The sequence below is a fragment of the Oncorhynchus kisutch genome, unplaced genomic scaffold, assembly GCF_002021735.2.
Source record: "Oncorhynchus kisutch isolate 150728-3 unplaced genomic scaffold, Okis_V2 scaffold901, whole genome shotgun sequence".
NCBI classification, from domain to species: domain Eukaryota; kingdom Metazoa; phylum Chordata; class Actinopteri; order Salmoniformes; family Salmonidae; genus Oncorhynchus; species Oncorhynchus kisutch.
The window spans coordinates 77,599-92,975 of NW_022262846.1; the positions used below are offsets into that span (position 1 = coordinate 77,599).

Genomic DNA, 15,377 nt, shown 5'->3' on the forward strand with positions numbered 1-15,377 from the left:
TCTAATTTCTGTATACTGCTATATAAGTACAACATGCTAACAGATTGCACCACAGGATCCATCAACAACACTTTCACTGATCTTCATATTTTGCAGAAATGGAGCTGAACGATATTCGGACCAAGTCAATCACTACTGTTGAGGTACCTGGCAAGCTCAGTCGGTAGAGCATAAATAGACAGGCAAAGGGTTCAAGAAAATTACATGCTCCTGGTGAGGCTCGAACTCACAACCTCGGCATTGCTTCGCTGCATACTGCTGTATAAGTACCACGCGCTAACCGATTGCGCCACAGGAGCCTGATCACCTGTTTACCATATCTTGCAAAAACATAGATGTACAATACTCGGTCCGAGTCAGTTCGACAATTGACCTACCTGGCTAACTCAGACGGTAGAGCATGAGACTCTTAATCTCGTATTTGTGGGTTCGAACCACAAATGGGGTGATTATTTTCTGAGGCGAAGCACCAACTCACTTCGCAAACAGCCATCTGCTTGGACTTTCGAGCAGGCTTGCCACCCTGCATTGCTGACGTGTCAGGCATAGCTGGTGATAGAGAAGACGATGATTTTGTATTCTATCTCTGCCTGCACTCTGACCTGTCATCTCAATGACATACCTATTATCTATGAAACGTCCTCCTAAATGAATTGAATAAATGCTAATTTTCTGGACAAGAAATAGACAGGGATAGGCTTCTAGAAGAATACTTGCTCCTGGTGGGAGTTGAACTCATAACCTTGTCATCTAATTTCTGTATACTGCTGTATAAGTACAACATGCTAACAGATTGCACCACAGGATCCATCAACAACACTTTCACTGATCTTCATATTTTGCAGAAATGGAGCTGAACGATATTCGGACCAAGTCAACACTACTGTTGAGGTACCTGGCAAGCTCAGTCGGTAGAGCATAAATAGACAGGCAAAGGGTTCAAGAAAATTACATGCTCCTGGTGAGGCTCGAACTCACAACCTCGGCATTGCTTCGCTGCATACTGCTGTATAAGTACCACGCGCTAACCGATTGCGCCACAGGAGCCTGATCACCTGTTTACCATATCTTGCACAAACATAGATGTAGAATACTCGGTCCGAGTCAGTTCGACAATTGACCTACCTGGCTAACTCAGACGGTAGAGCATGAGACTCTTAATCTCGTATTTGTGGGTTCGAACCACAAATGGGGTGATTATTTTCTGAGCCGAAGCACCAACTCACTTCGCAAACAGCCATCTGCTTGGACTTTCGAGCAGGCTTGCCACCCTGCATTGCTGACGTGTCAGGCATAGCTGGTGATAGAGAAGACGATGATTTTGTATTCTATCTCTGCCTGCACTCTGACCTGTCATCTCAATGACATACCTATTATCTATGAAACGTCCTCCTAAATGGATTGAATAAATGCTAATTTTCTGGACAAGAAATAGACAGGGATAGGCTTCTAGAAGAAGACTTGCTCCTGGTGGGAGTTGAACTCATAACCTTGTCATCTAATTTCTGTATACTGCTATATAAGTACAACATGCTAACAGATTGCACCACAGGATCCATCAACAACACTTTCACTGATCTTCATATTTTGCAGAAATGGAGCTGAACGATATTCGGACCAAGTCAATACTACTGTTGAGGTACCTGGCAAGCTCAGTCGGTAGAGCATAAATAGACAGGCAAAGGGTTCAAGAAAATTACATGCTCCTGGTGAGGCTCGAACTCACAACCTCGGCATTGCTTCGCTGCATACTGCTGTATAAGTACCACGCGCTAACCGATTGCGCCACAGGAGCCTGATCACCTGTTTACCATATCTTGCAAAAACATAGATGTACAATACTCGGTCCGAGTCAGTTCGACAATTGACCTACCTGGCTAACTCAGACGGTAGAGCATGAGACTCTTAATCTCGTATTTGTGGGTTCGAACCACAAATGGGGTGATTATTTTCTGAGGCGAAGCACCAACTCACTTCGCAAACAGCCATCTGCTTGGACTTTCGAGCAGGCTTGCCACCCTGCATTGCTGACGTGTCAGGCATAGCTGGTGATAGAGAAGACGATGATTTTGTATTCTATCTCTGCCTGCACTCTGACCTGTCATCTCAATGACATACCTATTATCTATGAAACGTCCTCCTAAATGGATTGAATAAATGCTAATTTTCTGGACAAGAAATAGACAGGGATAGGCTTCTAGAAGAATACTTGCTCCTGGTGGGAGTTGAACTCATAACCTTGTCATCTAATTTCTGTATACTGCTATATAAGTACAACATGCTAACAGATTGCACCACAGGATCCATCAACAACACTTTCACTGATCTTCATATTTTGCAGAAATGGAGCTGAACGATATTCGGACCAAGTCAACACTACTGTTGAGGTACCTGGCAAGCTCAGTCGGTAGAGCATAAATAGACAGGCAAAGGGTTCAAGAAAATTACATGCTCCTGGTGAGGCTCGAACTCACAACCTCGGCATTGCTTCGCTGCATACTGCTGTATAAGTACCACGCGCTAACCGATTGCGCCACAGGAGCCTGATCACCTGTTTACCATATCTTGCAAAAACATAGATGTACAATACTCGGTCCGAGTCAGTTCGACAATTGACCTACCTGGCTAACTCAGACGGTAGAGCATGAGACTCTTAATCTCGTATTTGTGGGTTCGAACCACAAATGGGGTGATTATTTTCTGAGGCCGAAGCACCAACTCACTTCGCAAACAGCCATCCGCTTGGACTTTCGAGCAGGCTTGCCACCCTGCATTGCTGACGTGTCAGGCATAGCTGGTGATAGAGAAGACGATGATTTTGTATTCTATCTCTGCCTGCACTCTGACCTGTCATCTCAATGACATACCTATTATCTATGAAACGTCCTCCTAAATGGATTGAATAAATGCTAATTTTCTGGACAAGAAATAGACAGGGATAGGCTTCTAGAAGAATACTTGCTCCTGGTGGGAGTTGAACTCATAACCTTGTCATCTAATTTCTGTATACTGCTATATAAGTACAACATGCTAACAGATTGCACCACAGCATCCATCAACAACACTTTCACTGATCTTCATATTTTGCAGAAATGGAGCTGAACGATATTCGGACCAAGTCAACACTACTGTTGAGGTACCTGGCAAGCTCAGTCGGTAGAGCATAAATAGACAGGCAAAGGGTTCAAGAAAATTACATGCTCCTGGTGAGGCTCGAACTCACAACCTCGGCATTGCTTCGCTGCATACTGCTGTATAAGTACCACGCGCTAACCGATTGCGCCACAGGAGCCTGATCACCTGTTTACCATATCTTGCAAAAACATAGATGTACAATACTCGGTCCGAGTCAGTTCGACAATTGACCTACCTGGCTAACTCAGACGGTAGAGCATGAGACTCTTAATCTCGTATTTGTGGGTTCGAACCACAAATGGGGTGATTATTTTCTGAGGCGAAGCACCAACTCACTTCGCAAACAGCCATCCTGCTTGGACTTTCGAGCAGGCTTGCCACCCTGCATTGCTGACGTGTCAGGCATAGCTGGTGATAGAGAAGACGATGATTTTGTATTCTATCTCTGCCTGCACTCTGACCTGTCATCTCAATGACATACCTATTATCTATGAAACGTCCTCCTAAATGGATTGAATAAATGCTAATTTTCTGGACAAGAAATAGACAGGGATAGGCTTCTAGAAGAATACTTGCTCCTGGTGGGAGTTGAACTCATAACCTTGTCATCTAATTTCTGTATACTGCTATATAAGTACAACATGCTAACAGATTGCACCACAGGATCCATCAACAACACTTTCACTGATCTTCATATTTTGCAGAAATGGAGCTGAACGATATTCGGACCAAGTCAACACTACTGTTGAGGTACCTGGCAAGCTCAGTCGGTAGAGCATAAATAGACAGGCAAAGGGTTCAAGAAAATTACATGCTCCTGGTGAGGCTCGAACTCACAACCTCGGCATTGCTTCGCTGCATACTGCTGTATAAGTACCACGCGCTAACCGATTGCGCCACAGGAGCCTGATCACCTGTTTACCATATCTTGCAAAAACATAGATGTACAATACTCGGTCCGAGTCAGTTCGACAATTGACCTACCTGGCTAACTCAGACGGTAGAGCATGAGACTCTTAATCTCGTATTTGTGGGTTCGAACCACAAATGGGGTGATTATTTTCTGAGGCGAAGCACCAACTCACTTCGCAAACAGCCATCTGCTTGGACTTTCGAGCAGGCTTGCCACCCTGCATTGCTGACGTGTCAGGCATAGCTGGTGATAGAGAAGACGATGATTTTGTATTCTATCTCTGCCTGCACTCTGACCTGTCATCTCAATGACATACCTATTATCTATGAAACGTCCTCCTAAATGGATTGAATAAATGCTAATTTTCTGGACAAGAAATAGACAGGGATAGGCTTCTAGAAGAATACTTGCTCCTGGTGGGAGTTGAACTCATAACCTTGTCATCTAATTTCTGTATACTGCTATATAAGTACAACATGCTAACAGATTGCACCACAGGATCCATCAACAACACTTTCACTGATCTTCATATTTTGCAGAAATGGAGCTGAACGATATTCGGACCAAGTCAACACTACTGTTGAGGTACCTGGCAAGCTCAGTCGGTAGAGCATAAATAGACAGGCAAAGGGTTCAAGAAAATTACATGCTCCTGGTGAGGCTCGAACTCACAACCTCGGCATTGCTTCGCTGCATACTGCTGTATAAGTACCACGCGCTAACCGATTGCGCCACAGGAGCCTGATCACCTGTTTACCATATCTTGCAAAAACATAGATGTACAATACTCGGTCCGAGTCAGTTCGACAATTGACCTACCTGGCTAACTCAGACGGTAGAGCATGAGACTCTTAATCTCGTATTTGTGGGTTCGAACCACAAATGGGGTGATTATTTTCTGAGGCGAAGCACCAACTCACTTCGCAAACAGCCATCTGCTTGGACTTTCGAGCAGGCTTGCCACCCTGCATTGCTGACGTGTCAGGCATAGCTGGTGATAGAGAAGACGATGATTTTGTATTCTATCTCTGCCTGCACTCTGACCTGTCATCTCAATGACATACCTATTATCTATGAAACGTCCTCCTAAATGGATTGAATAAATGCTAATTTTCTGGACAAGAAATAGACAGGGATAGGCTTCTAGAAGAAGACTTGCTCCTGGTGGGAGTTGAACTCATAACCTTGTCATCTAATTTCTGTATACTGCTATATAAGTACAACATGCTAACAGATTGCACCACAGCATCCATCAACAACACTTTCACTGATCTTCATATTTTGCAGAAATGGAGCTGAACGATATTCGGACCAAGTCAACACTACTGTTGAGGTACCTGGCAAGCTCAGTCGGTAGAGCATAAATAGACAGGCAAAGGGTTCAAGAAAATTACATGCTCCTGGTGAGGCTCGAACTCACAACCTCGGCATTGCTTCGCTGCATACTGCTGTATAAGTACCACGCGCTAACCGATTGCGCCACAGGAGCCTGATCACCTGTTTACCATATCTTGCAAAAACATAGATGTACAATACTCGGTCCGAGTCAGTTCGACAATTGACCTACCTGGCTAACTCAGACGGTAGAGCATGAGACTCTTAATCTCGTATTTGTGGGTTCGAACCACAAATGGGGTGATTATTTTCTGAGGCGAAGCACCAACTCACTTCGCAAACAGCCATCCGCTTGGACTTTCGAGCAGGCTTGCCACCCTGCATTGCTGACGTGTCAGGCATAGCTGGTGATAGAGAAGACGATGATTTTGTATTCTATCTCTGCCTGCACTCTGACCTGTCATCTCAATGACATACCTATTATCTATGAAACGTCCTCCTAAATGGATTGAATAAATGCTAATTTTCTGGACAAGAAATAGACAGGGATAGGCTTCTAGAAGAATACTTGCTCCTGGTGGGAGTTGAACTCATAACCTTGTCATCTAATTTCTGTATACTGCTATATAAGTACAACATGCTAACAGATTGCACCACAGCATCCATCAACAACACTTTCACTGATCTTCATATTTTGCAGAAATGGAGCTGAACGATATTCGGACCAAGTCAACACTACTGTTGAGGTACCTGGCAAGCTCAGTCGGTAGAGCATAAATAGACAGGCAAAGGGTTCAAGAAAATTACATGCTCCTGGTGAGGCTCGAACTCACAACCTCGGCATTGCTTCGCTGCATACTGCTGTATAAGTACCACGCGCTAACCGATTGCGCCACAGGAGCCTGATCACCTGTTTACCATATCTTGCAAAAACATAGATGTACAATACTCGGTCCGAGTCAGTTCGACAATTGACCTACCTGGCTAACTCAGACGGTAGAGCATGAGACTCTTAATCTCGTATTTGTGGGTTCGAACCACAAATGGGGTGATTATTTTCTGAGGCGAAGCACCAACTCACTTCGCAAACAGCCATCTGCTTGGACTTTCGAGCAGGCTTGCCACCCTGCATTGCTGACGTGTCAGGCATAGCTGGTGATAGAGAAGACGATGATTTTGTATTCTATCTCTGCCTGCACTCTGACCTGTCATCTCAATGACATACCTATTATCTATGAAACGTCCTCCTAAATGGATTGAATAAATGCTAATTTTCTGGACAAGAAATAGACAGGGATAGGCTTCTAGAAGAAGACTTGCTCCTGGTGGGAGTTGAACTCATAACCTTGTCATCTAATTTCTGTATACTGCTATATAAGTACAACATGCTAACAGATTGCACCACAGGATCCATCAACAACACTTTCACTGATCTTCATATTTTGCAGAAATGGAGCTGAACGATATTCGGACCAAGTCAACACTACTGTTGAGGTACCTGGCAAGCTCAGTCGGTAGAGCATAAATAGACAGGCAAAGGGTTCAAGAAAAGTACATGCTCCTGGTGAGGCTCGAACTCACAACCTCGGCATTGCTTCGCTGCATACTGCTGTATAAGTACCACGCGCTAACCGATTGCGCCACAGGAGACTGATTACCTGTTTACCATATCTTGCAAAAACATAGATGTACAATACTCGGTCCGAGTCAGTTTGACAATTGACCTACCTGGCTAACTCAGACGGTAGAGCATGAGACTCTTAATCTCGTATTTGTGGGTTCGAACCAGAAATGGGGTGATTATTTTCTGAGCCGAAGCACCAACTCACTTCGCAAACAGCCATCCGCTTGGACTTTCGAGCAGTCTTGCCACCCTGCATTGCAGCCGTGTCAGGCATAGCTGGTGATAGAGAAGACGATGATTTTGTATTCTATCTCTGCCTGCACTCTGACCTGTCATCTCAATGACATACCTATTATCTATGAAAAGTCCTCCTAAATGGATTGAATAAATGCTAATTTTCTGGACAAGAATTAGACAGGGATAGGCTTCTAGAAGAATACTTGCTCCTGGTGGGAGTTGAACTCATAACCTTGTCATCTAATTTCTGTATACTGCTATATAAGTACAACATGCTAACAGATTGCACCACAGCATCAATCAACAACACTTTCACTGATCTTCATATTTTGCAGAAATGGAGCTGAACGATATTCGGACCAAGTCAACACTACTGTTGAGGTACCTGGCATGCTCAGTCGGTAGAGCATAAATAGACAGGCAAAGGGTTCAAGAAAATTACATGCTCCTGGTGAGGCTCGAACTCACAACCTCGGCATTGCTTCGCTGCATACTGCTGTATAAGTACCACACGCTAACCAATTGCGCCACAGGAGCCTGATCACCTGTTTACCATATCTTGCAAAAACATAGATGTACAATACTCGGTGCGAGTGAGTTTGACAATTGACCTAACTGGCTAACTCAGACGGTAGAGCATGAGACTCTTAATCTCGTATTTGTGGGTTCGAACCACAAATGGGGTGATTATTTTCTGAGGCGAAGCACCAACTCACTTCGCAAACAGCCATCTGCTTGGACGTTCGAGCAGGCTTGCCACCCTGCATTGCTGACGTGTCAGGCATAGCTGGTGATAGAGAAGACGATGATTTTGTATTCTATCTCTGCCTGCACTCTGACCTGTCATATCAATGACATACCTATTATCTATGAAACGTCCTCCTAAATGGATTGAATAAATGCTAATTTTCTGGACAAGAAATAGACAGGGATAGGCTTCTAGAAGAAGACTTGCTCCTGGTGGGAGTTGAACTCATAACCTTGTCATCTAATTTCTGTATACTGCTATATAAGTACAACATGCTAACAGATTGCACCACAGGATCCATCAACAACACTTTCACTGATCTTCATATTTTGCAGAAATGGAGCTGAACGATATTCGGACCAAGTCAACACTACTGTTGAGGTACCTGGCAAGCTCAGTCGGTAGAGCATAAATAGACAGGCAAAGGGTTCAAGAAAAGTACATGCTCCTGGTGAGGCTCGAACTCACAACCTCGGCATTGCTTCGCTGCATACTGCTGTATAAGTACCACGCGCTAACCGATTGCGCCACAGGAGACTGATTACCTGTTTACCATATCTTGCAAAAACATAGATGTACAATACTCGGTCCGAGTCAGTTTGACAATTGACCTACCTGGCTAACTCAGACGGTAGAGCATGAGACTCTTAATCTCGTATTTGTGGGTTCGAACCAGAAATGGGGTGATTATTTTCTGAGCCGAAGCACCAACTCACTTCGCAAACAGCCATCCGCTTGGACTTTCGAGCAGTCTTGCCACCCTGCATTGCAGCCGTGTCAGGCATAGCTGGTGATAGAGAAGACGATGATTTTGTATTCTATCTCTGCCTGCACTCTGACCTGTCATCTCAATGACATACCTATTATCTATGAAAAGTCCTCCTAAATGGATTGAATAAATGCTAATTTTCTGGACAAGAATTAGACAGGGATAGGCTTCTAGAAGAATACTTGCTCCTGGTGGGAGTTGAACTCATAACCTTGTCATCTAATTTCTGTATACTGCTATATAAGTACAACATGCTAACAGATTGCACCACAGCATCAATCAACAACACTTTCACTGATCTTCATATTTTGCAGAAATGGAGCTGAACGATATTCGGACCAAGTCAACACTACTGTTGAGGTACCTGGCATGCTCAGTCGGTAGAGCATAAATAGACAGGCAAAGGGTTCAAGAAAATTATATGCTCCTGGTGAGCCTCGAACTCACAACCTCGGCATTGCTTCGCTGCATATTGCTGTATAAGTAACACACGCTAACCAATTGCGCCACAGGAGCCTGATCACCTGTTTACCATATCTTGCAAAAACATAGATGTACAATACTCGGTGCGAGTGAGTTTGACAATTGACCTAACTGGCTAACTCAGACGGTAGAGCATGAGACTCTTAATCTCGTATTTGTGGGTTCGAACCACAAAATGGGGTGATTATTTTCTGAGGCGAAGCACCAACTCACTTCGCAAACAGCCATCTGCTTGGACGTTCGAGCAGGCTTGCCACCCTGCATTGCTGACGTGTCAGGCATAGCTGGTGATAGAGAAGACGATGATTTTGTATTCTATCTCTGCCTGCACTCTGACCTGTCATATCAATGACATACCTATTATCTATGAAACGTCCTCCTAAATGGATTGAATAAATGCTAATTTTCTGGACAAGAAATAGACAGGGATAGGCTTCTAGAAGAAGACTTGCTCCTGGTGGGAGTTGAACTCATAACCTTGTCATCTAATTTCTGTATACTGCTATATAAGTACAACATGCTAACAGATTGCACCACAGGATCCATCAACAACACTTTCACTGATCTTCATATTTTGCAGAAATGGAGCTGAACGATATTCGGACCAAGTCAATACTACTGTTGAGGTACCTGGCAAGCTCAGTCGGGAGAGCATAAATAGACAGGCAAAGGGTTCAAGAAAATGACATGCTCCTGGTGAGGCTCGAACTCACAACCTCGGCATTGCTTCGCTGCATACTGCTGTATAAGTAACACGAGCTAACCGATTGCGCCACAGGAGCCTGATCACCTGTTTACCATATCTTGCAAAAACATAGATGTACAATACTCGGTCCGAGTCAGTTCGACAATTGACCTACCTGGCTAACTCAGACGGTAGAGCATGAGACTCTTAATCTCGTATTTGTGGGTTCGAACCACAAATGGGGTGATGATTTTCTGAGGCGAAGCACCAACTCACTTCGCAAACAGCCATCCGCTTGGACTTTCGAGCAGGCCTGCCACCCTGCATTGCTGACGTGTCAGGCATAGCTGGTGATAGAGAAGACGATGATTTTGTATTCTATATCTGCCTGCACTCTGACCTGTCATCTCAATGACATACCTATTATCTATGAAACGTCCTCCCAAATGGATTGAATAAATGCTAATTTTCTGGACAAGAAATAGACAGGGATAGGCTTCTAGAAGAAGACTTGCTCCTGGTGGGAGTTGAACTCATAACCTTGTCATCTAATTTCTGTATACTGCTATATAAGTACAACATGCTAACAGATTGCACCACAGCATCAATCAACAACACTTTCACTGATCTTCATATTTTGCAGAAATGGAGCTGAACGATATTCGGAACAAGTCAACACTACTGTTGAGGTACCTGGCATGCTCAGTCGGTAGAGCATAAATAGACAGGCAAAGGGTTCAAGAAAATTACATGCTCCTGGTGAGGCTCGAACTCACAACCTCGGCATTGCTTCGCTGCATACTGCTGTATAAGTACCACGCGCTAACCGATTGCGCCACAGGAGCCTGATAACCTGTTTAACATATCTTGCAAAAACATAGATGTACAATACTCGGTCCGAGTCAGTTCGACAATTGACCTACCTGGTTAACTCAGACGGTAGAGCATGAGACTCTTAATCTCGTATTTGTGGGTTCGAAACACAAATGGGGTGATTATTTTCTGAGGCGAAGCACCAACTCACTTCGCAAACAGCCATCCGCTTGGACTTTCGAGCAGTCTTGCCACCCTGCATTGCAGCCGTGTCAGGCATAGCTGGTGATAGAGAAGACGATGATTTTGTATTCTATCTCTGCCTGCACTCTGACCTGTCATCTCAATGACACACCTATTATCTATGAAAAGTCCTCCTAAATGGATTGAATAAATGCAAATTTTCTGGACAAGAATTAGACAGGGATAGGCTTCTAGAAGAATACTTGCTCCTGGTGGGAGTTGAACTCATAACCTTGTCATCTAATTTCTGTATACTGCTATATAAGTACAACATGCTAACAGATTGCACCACAGCATCAATCAACAACACTTTCACTGATCTTCATATTTTGCAGAAATGGAGCTGAACGATATTCGGACCAAGTCAACACTACTGTTGAGGTACCTGGCATGCTCAGTCGGTAGAGCATAAATAGACAGGCAAAGGGTTCAAGAAAATTACATGCTCCTGGTGAGGCTCGAACTCACAACCTCGGCATTGCTTCGCTGCAGACTGCTGTATAAGTACCACACGCTAACCAATTGCGCCACAGGAGCCTGATCACCTGTTTACCATATCTTGCAAAAACATAGATGTACAATACTCGGTGCGAGTGAGTTTGACAATTGACCTAACTGGCTAACTCAGACGGTAGAGCATGAGACTCTTAATCTCGTATTTGTGGGTTCGAACCACAAATGGGGTGATTATTTTCTGAGGCGAAGCACCAACTCACTTCGCAAACAGCCATCTGCTTGGACTTTCGAGCAGGCTTGCCACCCTGCATTGCTGACGTGTCAGGCATAGCTGGTGATAGAGAAGACGATGATTTTGTATTCTATCTCTGCCTGCACTCTGACCTGTCATATCAATGACATACCTATTATCTATGAAACGTCCTCCTAAATGGATGAATAAATGCTAATCTTCTGGAAAAGAAATAGACAGGGATAGGCTTCTAGAAGAATACTTGCTCCTGGTGGGAGTTGAACTCATAACCTTGTCATCTAATTTCTGTATACTGCTATATAAGTACAACATGCTAACAGATTGCACCACAGGATCATTCAACAACACTTTCACTGATCTTCATATTTTGCAGAAATGGAGCTGAACGATATTCGGACAAAGTCAATACTACTGTTGAGGTACCTGGGTAGCTCAGTCGGTAGAGCATAAATAGACAGGCAAAGGGTTCAAGAAAAGTACATGCTCCTGGTGAGGGTCGAACTCACAACCTCGGCATTGCTTCGCTGCATACTGCTGTATAAGTACCACGCGCTAACCGATTGCGCCACAGGAGCCTGACCACCTGTTTACCATATTTTGCACAAACATAGATGTAGAATACTCAGTCCGAGTCAGTTCGACAATTGACCTACCTGGCTAATTCAGACGGTAGAGCATGAGACTCTTAATCTCGTATTTGTGGGTTCGAACCACAAATGGGGTGATTATTTTCTGAGGTGAAGCACCAACTCACTTCACAAACAGCCATCCGCTTGGACTTTCGAGCAGGCTTGCCACCCTGCATTGCTGACGTGTCAGGCATAGCTGGTGATAGAGAAGACGATGATTTTGTATTCTATCTCTGCCTGCACTCTGACCTGTCATCTCAATGACATACCTATTATCTATGAAACGTCCTCCTAAATGGATTGAATAAATGCTAATTGTCTGGACAAGAAATAGGCAGGGATAGGCTTCTAGAAGAATACTTGCTCCTGGTGGGGCTTGAACTCATAACCTTGTCATCTAATTTCTGTATACTGCTATATAAGTACAACATGCTAACAGATTGCACCACAGGATCCATCAACAACACTTTCACTGAACTTCATATTTTGCAGAAATGGAGCTGAACGATATTCGGACCAAGTCAATACTACTGTTGAGGTACCTGGCAAGCTCAGTCGGGAGAGCATAAATAGACAGGCAAAGGGTTCAAGAAAATGACATGCTCCTGGTGAGGCTCGAACTCACAACCTCGGCATTGATTCGCTGCATACTGCTGTATAAGTACCACGCGCTAACCGATTGCGCCACAGGAGCATGATCACCTGTTTACCATATCTTGCAAAAACATAGATGTACAATACTCGGTCCGAGTCAGTTCGACAATTGACCTACCTGGCTAACTCAGACGGTAGAGCATGAGACACTTAATCTCGTATTTGTGGGTTCGAAACACAAATGGGGTGATTATTTTCTGAGGCGAAGCACCAACTCACTTCGCAAACAGCCATCCGCTTGGACTTTCGAGCAGGCTTGCCACCCTGCAGTGCTGACGTGTCAGGCATAGCTGGTGATAGAGAAGACGATGATTTTGTATTCTATCTCTGCCTGCACTCTGACCTGTCATCTCAATGACATACCTATTATCTATGAAACGTCCTCCTAAATGGATTGAATAAATGCAAATTTTCTGGACAAGAATTAGACAGGGATAGGCTTCTAGAAGAATACTTGCTCCTGGTGGGAGTTGAACTCATAACCTTGTCATCTAATTTCTGTATACTGCTATATAAGTACAACATGCTAACAGATTGCACCACAGGATCCATCAACAACACTTTCACTGATCTTCATATTTTGCAGAAATGGAGCTGAACGATATTCGGACGAAGTCAACACTACTGTTGAGGTACCTGGCTAGCTCAGTCGGTAGAGCATAAATAGACAGGCAAAGGGTTCAAGAAAATGACATGATCCTGGTGAGGCTCGAACTCACAACCTCGGCATTGCTTCGCTGCATACTGCTCTATAAGTACCATGCGCTAACCGATTGCGCCACAGGAGCATGATCACCTGTTTACCATATCTTGCAAAAACATAGATGTACAATACTCGGTCCGAGTCAGTTCGACAATTGACCTACCTGGCTAACTCAGACGGTAGAGCACGAGACTCTTAATCTCGTATTTGTGGGTTCGAACCACAAATGGGGTGATTATTTTCTGAGGCGAAGCACCAACTCACTTCGCAAACAGCCATCCGCTTGGACTTTCGAGCAGGCCTGCCACCCTGCATTGCTGACGTGTCAGGCATAGCTGGTGATAGAGAAGACGATGATTTTGTATTCTATCTCTGCCTGCACTCTGACCTGTCATCTCAATGACATACCTATTATCTATGAAACGTCCTCCCAAATGGATTGAATAAATGTTAATTTTCTGGACAAGACATAGACAGGGATAGGCTTCTAGAAGAAGAATTGCTCCTGGTGGGAGTTGAACTCATAACCTTGTCATCTAATTTCTGTATACTGCTATATAAGTACAACATGCTAACAGATTGCACCACAGGATCCATCAACAACACTTTCACTGATCTTCATATTTTGCAGAAATGGAGCTGAACGATATTCGGACAAAGTCAATACTACTGTTGAGGTACCTGGCAAGCTCAGTCGGGAGAGCATAAATAGACAGGCAAAGGGTTCAAGAAAATGAGATGCTCCTGGTGAGGCTCGAACTCACAACCTCGGCATTGCTTCGCTGCATACTGCTGTATAAGTGCCACATGCTAACCGATTGCGCCACAGGAGCCTGATCATCTGTTTACCATATTTTGCACAAACATAGATTTACAATACTCGGTCCGAGTCAGTTCGACAATTGACCTGCATGGCTAACTCAGACGGTAGAGCATGAGACTCTTAATCTCGTATTTGTTGGTTCGAAACACAAATGGGGTGATTATTTTCTGAGGGGAAGCACCAACTCACTTCGCAAACAGCCATCCGCTTGGACTTTCGAGCAGGCTTGCCACCCTTCATTGCTGCCGTGTCAGTCATAGCTGGTGATAGAGAAGACAATGATTTTGTATTCTATCTCTGCTTGCACTCTGACCTGTCATATCAATGACATACCTATTATCTATGAAACGTCCTCCTAAATGGATTGAATAAATGCTAATTTTCTGGAAAAGAAATAAACAGGGATAGGCTTCTAGAAGAATACTTGCTCCTGGTGGGAGTTGAACTCATAACCTTGTCATCTAATTTCTTTATAATGCTGTATAAGTACAACATGCTAACAGATTGCACCACAGGATCCATCAACAACACTTTCACTGATCTTCATATTTTGCAGAAATGGAGTTGAACGATATTCGGACCAAGTCAACACTACTGTTGAGGTACCTGGCAAGCTCAGTCGGGAGAGCATAAATAGACAGGCAAAGGGTTTAAGAAAGCACATGCTCCTAGTGATGCTCGAGCTCACAACCTCAGCATTGCTTCGCTGCATACTGCTGTATAAGTACCACACGCTAACCGATTGCGCCACAGGAGCCTGATCATCTGTTTACCATATTTTGCACAAGCATAGATGTACAATACTCCGTCCAAGTCAGTTCGACAATTGACCTACCTGGCTAACTCAGACGGTAGAGCATGAGACTCTTGTATA

General features: G+C 44.1%; 18 non-coding genes across 18 annotated transcripts; all 18 read right to left on the reverse strand.

Moving 5' to 3' along the window:
* Positions 1–205: 205 nt before the first annotated feature.
* trnai-uau (transfer RNA isoleucine (anticodon UAU)) lies at positions 206–299 on the reverse strand. The gene is made up of 2 exons: positions 262–299; positions 206–241 (listed from the first exon to the last, which is right to left on the reverse strand). It is a non-coding gene; the product is annotated as a tRNA-Ile (tRNA).
* Positions 300–953: 654 nt separating this feature from the next.
* trnai-uau (transfer RNA isoleucine (anticodon UAU)) lies at positions 954–1,047 on the reverse strand. The gene is made up of 2 exons: positions 1,010–1,047; positions 954–989 (listed from the first exon to the last, which is right to left on the reverse strand). It is a non-coding gene; the product is annotated as a tRNA-Ile (tRNA).
* A 654-nt stretch (positions 1,048–1,701) lies between these two features.
* trnai-uau (transfer RNA isoleucine (anticodon UAU)) lies at positions 1,702–1,795 on the reverse strand. Its single transcript has 2 exons — positions 1,758–1,795; positions 1,702–1,737 (listed from the first exon to the last, which is right to left on the reverse strand). It is a non-coding gene; the product is annotated as a tRNA-Ile (tRNA).
* A 654-nt stretch (positions 1,796–2,449) lies between these two features.
* On the reverse strand, positions 2,450–2,543 carry trnai-uau (transfer RNA isoleucine (anticodon UAU)). Its single transcript has 2 exons — positions 2,506–2,543; positions 2,450–2,485 (listed from the first exon to the last, which is right to left on the reverse strand). It is a non-coding gene; the product is annotated as a tRNA-Ile (tRNA).
* Positions 2,544–3,198: 655 nt separating this feature from the next.
* trnai-uau (transfer RNA isoleucine (anticodon UAU)) lies at positions 3,199–3,292 on the reverse strand. The gene is made up of 2 exons: positions 3,255–3,292; positions 3,199–3,234 (listed from the first exon to the last, which is right to left on the reverse strand). It is a non-coding gene; the product is annotated as a tRNA-Ile (tRNA).
* Positions 3,293–3,947: 655 nt separating this feature from the next.
* Positions 3,948–4,041, reverse strand: trnai-uau (transfer RNA isoleucine (anticodon UAU)). Its single transcript has 2 exons — positions 4,004–4,041; positions 3,948–3,983 (listed from the first exon to the last, which is right to left on the reverse strand). It is a non-coding gene; the product is annotated as a tRNA-Ile (tRNA).
* A 654-nt stretch (positions 4,042–4,695) lies between these two features.
* Positions 4,696–4,789, reverse strand: trnai-uau (transfer RNA isoleucine (anticodon UAU)). The gene is made up of 2 exons: positions 4,752–4,789; positions 4,696–4,731 (listed from the first exon to the last, which is right to left on the reverse strand). It is a non-coding gene; the product is annotated as a tRNA-Ile (tRNA).
* Positions 4,790–5,443: 654 nt separating this feature from the next.
* Positions 5,444–5,537, reverse strand: trnai-uau (transfer RNA isoleucine (anticodon UAU)). The gene is made up of 2 exons: positions 5,500–5,537; positions 5,444–5,479 (listed from the first exon to the last, which is right to left on the reverse strand). It is a non-coding gene; the product is annotated as a tRNA-Ile (tRNA).
* Positions 5,538–6,191: 654 nt separating this feature from the next.
* trnai-uau (transfer RNA isoleucine (anticodon UAU)) lies at positions 6,192–6,285 on the reverse strand. Its single transcript has 2 exons — positions 6,248–6,285; positions 6,192–6,227 (listed from the first exon to the last, which is right to left on the reverse strand). It is a non-coding gene; the product is annotated as a tRNA-Ile (tRNA).
* Positions 6,286–6,939: 654 nt separating this feature from the next.
* Positions 6,940–7,033, reverse strand: trnai-uau (transfer RNA isoleucine (anticodon UAU)). Its single transcript has 2 exons — positions 6,996–7,033; positions 6,940–6,975 (listed from the first exon to the last, which is right to left on the reverse strand). It is a non-coding gene; the product is annotated as a tRNA-Ile (tRNA).
* A 654-nt stretch (positions 7,034–7,687) lies between these two features.
* trnai-uau (transfer RNA isoleucine (anticodon UAU)) lies at positions 7,688–7,781 on the reverse strand. Its single transcript has 2 exons — positions 7,744–7,781; positions 7,688–7,723 (listed from the first exon to the last, which is right to left on the reverse strand). It is a non-coding gene; the product is annotated as a tRNA-Ile (tRNA).
* A 654-nt stretch (positions 7,782–8,435) lies between these two features.
* On the reverse strand, positions 8,436–8,529 carry trnai-uau (transfer RNA isoleucine (anticodon UAU)). Its single transcript has 2 exons — positions 8,492–8,529; positions 8,436–8,471 (listed from the first exon to the last, which is right to left on the reverse strand). It is a non-coding gene; the product is annotated as a tRNA-Ile (tRNA).
* Positions 8,530–10,680: 2,151 nt separating this feature from the next.
* On the reverse strand, positions 10,681–10,774 carry trnai-uau (transfer RNA isoleucine (anticodon UAU)). Its single transcript has 2 exons — positions 10,737–10,774; positions 10,681–10,716 (listed from the first exon to the last, which is right to left on the reverse strand). It is a non-coding gene; the product is annotated as a tRNA-Ile (tRNA).
* Positions 10,775–11,428: 654 nt separating this feature from the next.
* trnai-uau (transfer RNA isoleucine (anticodon UAU)) lies at positions 11,429–11,522 on the reverse strand. The gene is made up of 2 exons: positions 11,485–11,522; positions 11,429–11,464 (listed from the first exon to the last, which is right to left on the reverse strand). It is a non-coding gene; the product is annotated as a tRNA-Ile (tRNA).
* Positions 11,523–12,175: 653 nt separating this feature from the next.
* trnai-uau (transfer RNA isoleucine (anticodon UAU)) lies at positions 12,176–12,269 on the reverse strand. The gene is made up of 2 exons: positions 12,232–12,269; positions 12,176–12,211 (listed from the first exon to the last, which is right to left on the reverse strand). It is a non-coding gene; the product is annotated as a tRNA-Ile (tRNA).
* Positions 12,270–12,923: 654 nt separating this feature from the next.
* Positions 12,924–13,017, reverse strand: trnai-uau (transfer RNA isoleucine (anticodon UAU)). Its single transcript has 2 exons — positions 12,980–13,017; positions 12,924–12,959 (listed from the first exon to the last, which is right to left on the reverse strand). It is a non-coding gene; the product is annotated as a tRNA-Ile (tRNA).
* A 654-nt stretch (positions 13,018–13,671) lies between these two features.
* trnai-uau (transfer RNA isoleucine (anticodon UAU)) lies at positions 13,672–13,765 on the reverse strand. The gene is made up of 2 exons: positions 13,728–13,765; positions 13,672–13,707 (listed from the first exon to the last, which is right to left on the reverse strand). It is a non-coding gene; the product is annotated as a tRNA-Ile (tRNA).
* A 654-nt stretch (positions 13,766–14,419) lies between these two features.
* Positions 14,420–14,513, reverse strand: trnai-uau (transfer RNA isoleucine (anticodon UAU)). The gene is made up of 2 exons: positions 14,476–14,513; positions 14,420–14,455 (listed from the first exon to the last, which is right to left on the reverse strand). It is a non-coding gene; the product is annotated as a tRNA-Ile (tRNA).
* Positions 14,514–15,377: the final 864 nt, after the last annotated feature.